Genomic DNA, 4,191 nt, shown 5'->3' with positions numbered 1-4,191 from the left:
TTCCGGCCCGGCCTGTGTCCCGCGGGAAGGTTCCGGCCTCGCCCGCGCCCGCCGCGGAGGTTCCGGCCCGGCGGGGAGGTTCCGGCCCGGCGGCGGCGGCGGCGTGGAGCGGGGCGGGGGGCGGCCCCGGTGCCCGGTGCCGGGGGGAGAGGGGCCAGGCCCGGTGCCGGGCTGCCAGGGTCGGGCCGCAGCGCACGGCCCGCAGCAGCGCGGCCTCGGCCGCCTCGGGGTCGCCGGCAGGAGGCGGCTCCGGCCCGGCCCTGCCCCTGCGGCCCGGAGTCACCTCAGGCCGGCGGGTCCCCGGCCCCCGGGCCGGTTCCTCTGGGTTCCTCCGGGCACCCTCACGACGAGCCCCGGGCGTCACCGCCCGGCCCGGGCCCGGCTGGCTGCCGCGGCGGGGCTGTGCCGCCGGCTCGGTCCCCGGCCCCGGTGCCGCAGGCCGGGGGCCCCGCCTGCACGGCGGCTGCTGAGCGAAACCCTCCGGAGCAGGAGGCTTTGGGGGCATCCACCTGCCCGTGAAAAACTTCCCCGGTGCCGCGGGAGCTGCCCGGGCAGAGCGGCGGTGCGGGGCGGCCAGCGGGCGCTGGTGGTCCCAGTGTGGCCGTGCCGTCACCCGGCCGTGCTGGTGGCATGGGCCACCCCTGCACAGATGCCACAGGGCAGCAGAGAAGCCCGCAGAGATCTGATAGCGGCCCCGGCGCTTCCTCTGGGGATGGGGAGCCGGAGGGACGGGATTTCTGCCGTCAGCATTTGTTCCTTCACACAAGAACCCTGCACTGCAGTGATCAGGCACAGGAAGGCTGCTAACCTGACCGTGCACCCAGAGGAACAGCTTGCTGTTTTCTGTCCCATCTGCCCGCTTAAGAAAACAGCAGCAGGGTCTGAGGCCAGTGGGAGAAGTGTTTCGGTGCCAAGAGCAGCTGCTGGAGGGGATCGCAGGCCTGAAGGCTGCGGTGGTACCCACCCGGCACGCTGCAGCCACGGCGGCAGGGCCAGAGGAGGGGGGGAGGCAGGGCTCGGGCCGAAGCCCGCGTCAGAGGAGGCCTGAGGAGCTGGAGGCCCCTTGGAGCAGGTCCCCGGCATTTCTCTGGTCTCAGTTCCCCAGCGCCTCAGCTGCGAGCAGCTATTTAGTCATTCTGTTGCCAGGGAGAGACAGATCATTGCGCAAGTGCCAGAAAAGCAGCGACAAAACCAAAGGTGCCGACAGCATGACCTGGACAGAATCTGGGCACTGGAGCCCGCAGAGGGGCTTGCAAAGCTCCCCGGCGCCCCTTTTTCCACAATTTCCACCAGTGCTGTTATTAACAGGCTGGACGCCCTGCTCTGGCACAGGCCTGGCAGCAGACCGCGTACCCCTCGCTGCTGAGGCCACGGGGACGTGCTGGCCAGGGCCCCAGAGCCCCATCGCATGGGTGCGTGCAGGCCGTGCCTGCGCTCCACCGCCGGACTCCTCTGCCGCAGAGCACGGCTCCCCGGGACGGTGGCTGGGGGAGAGGGCGTCTCCTCGAAGAGCCTGGTGGCAGGGGTGGCAGCAGTGGCCCCCCTCGCCTCCTGGGTGTCCCCTGCGCTCCAGCCCAGGGCCAGGCCCTGGAGCTGCCCTCTCTGCAGGAGGGGACACAAATCTGACGGTTGAGAGAGAAAAAGGGGTGGAGAGGGAACCCCAGCAAGGGGCAGGCAGACCCCTGCGGCCAGGAGCGGGGCTGGATCCCTGCGCACGGGGCTGGCTGCACGCAGAAGGCCCTCTGCAGACGCTTTCAGCGGAGGAAAGGGTTGCCACCGTAGCAACTGCTTACGCTTCCTAGTCTAGTAAATCAGAGTGAAGGAGAGTGTCATGTTGTATGAGGCCATTAGCTTATATTATACGCAAATAGTTAGCAGTCACCAAGAAAATGCTGTTTTGTGCAGAGCAGCTGGGCTCCGTGCTGGCCAGGCTGCGCAGAGAGCCGGGGTGGCTGTGCGGCAGTCACTGCCAGGAGAGGAGGGAAAGCCTCGCGCCCAGGAGAGCTGCGACGTGCACAGCCCTGCCTGCCTGCCAGCCGTCCTGCCCATCCCTCCGCGGCAGCGGCTGGACCCCAGCGCCGCAGCAGCCCGGCCCAGTCCCGCTGGGCGCAGCGGCTGGGAGGGTTTCTGCAGGCAGGAGCCCTCCCGGTGGCTGCCTTCCAAGCCCCTCCAGGCCTGCCCGCGGCTCTCCCCAGCGCTGACCATATTTGGTGGCACAGAGTGCCCAGGGATGCTGGCATTGGATTTGGGATCAGGACTGACCCCAGCCTTGGAGGCACAATGACCTTTCTCTAGAAGCAACAGCAAAGTTAAATGCAACTGCGTGCACTCTGAAACAGCCTTGGCATCGTCCGAAAACAGCACAGCGCTCGGCCTGGTGGCACATGTGCCTGAAGTCCTTCTAACCATGGACAACTGCTCCAAAACTCGCTCATACCCCTGGTGCAAGCGCAGGGCGTGCCGCCAACACCCCCCCCCGCCCGCAGCCACGCAGCCGCTCCACCCCGCGCAGCCTCCTTCAGCCACGCGCCCACACGCTGCCCTCCGCGCACAGGCGCTCGTCCTCTCTGCTGCGGCACTGCTGCAGGACGGAGGCAGCAAGGACAGAGAAAACAGGAAGAAGTACTTAGAAAATAAAATGTCATGGCTTTAATTACCCTTATCAAAATTATTGTGAGCTTGCTTCAGTAAACATTCACCCTGCACGTTCCAGGACCCGTCTGGAAGCCAAGGCAGCCTTCGTGCAGCATCAGGCCCCCGCAGGCCTGCCTTTTGGGGAGTGCTGCTCCTCGGGGCTTGCCCGGGGACGGGGTGGGCAGCGCGAGCGTCCAGCCCACGCAGCACTGGGTGCTGAGAGCCACAGCAGAGCGTGCAGTGACTCAGCTACCTGCAAGCCTGCCTCCACCTTGTCTTCTGAGAAAACTCTTGAGCCCCAGGAAGCAGGACAAGCCAGGGGCTCGCAGGCGTGGTCGCTTAGCCCAGACGCGGTTGTTATCCATAGCACACGGCTTGGAAAATCACCTCCTGCAGCCAGGCTTGAGGGAATGCCCAGGCTTGGCACCGCCTGTCCCTGTCACCTGTGCTCGTCGCAGTTGCCCAGGCAGAGGTCCTGGGCCCACGGCCAGCACCGTGCACCCACTCCGGTACAAGCCCCCGCATCCCTGTGGCTGGGGGACAGAACCCTCCCCATCCCACGCAGGTGGGATGCCAGCGGCTGGCAGAGCTGTCCGGCTCTGGCAGCGTTACACGGTCATGAGTCAGAGTCCGAACTGGAACATGCCTGAAAGAAATAAGCACGTGGGAACGTAGGCTTTGGTTTGCAGCCCTCACTCTGCCTCTCACGGGGCAGAGCGGGTGCCCTCGCTACCTGGAACGTGCAGACTTCTGTTGCCTGATGGGCTTTCAGCAACATGACCGCACTTGAGTGACACGGTCCTGGTGGAAGTCCTCCCACAGAAACCGTGGCTGCAACCTTCCACTTTCACTTGGATTTTAATTGCCTTCTTCAGATCCACCCTAAATGCCAAGGAGAGATCATGCCAGTGCTTTGCCCCCACTTTGCCAAATGCAAAGCTGTAATTAAATTTTAACTCACAAATAAATTATTCATATTTTTCTACCATGCATGATAAATTACTTTAAGCCAAAAGCAACAACGAAAAAATTGGGCTTAATTGTGGCAGACAAACTTGGTCCTGCCCTGGGAACAGCCAGTTCACTGAGAAGAGAATGATACTGAAGGTAAGAATATTGTCTTTGATTACTCTCTTACACTACAGGCTGCCCCAAAGTACGTCATTTCTTCCTCATGAATGCCCGTCTAAAAATAAAAACGGAGATAATATTCTGAACTTCGTGTTCTTCCCTTTCCCTTTGCATGAAACTTCATCCCTGGGAAGGGAAGGAGTTGAAATCTAGCAATGTCCCGTCCAGCCACATGGCCTTTTTATTTTCGGCTGCTGGCATTAGGAGGGTCAAGGTGGGACCGGACCGGCCGCTGCGTGGCCTCCCTCCTCCTCACCCCACGAAGGGCAGCGCACTTGGGAGAAGGTTTGCTCCGGTGGGAGAAGGGGGCTCCGGGAGGTGCCGTTCTGTCCCGGGGCAGCCCCGCAGCCCCTCGGTGCCATGTGCCTTTGCAGCCATGGCTGCGGGACAGACCAGGGCAGGACATTGCTCAGTTTTCCTGGAAGG

This window comes from Nipponia nippon, unplaced genomic scaffold (assembly GCF_047370975.1).
Source record: "Nipponia nippon isolate SJK-2023a ecotype South Korea unplaced genomic scaffold, ASM4737097v1 scaffold_23, whole genome shotgun sequence".
Lineage (NCBI taxonomy): Eukaryota > Metazoa > Chordata > Aves > Pelecaniformes > Threskiornithidae > Nipponia > Nipponia nippon.
Note: the sequence above shows the minus strand (reverse complement) of the source record.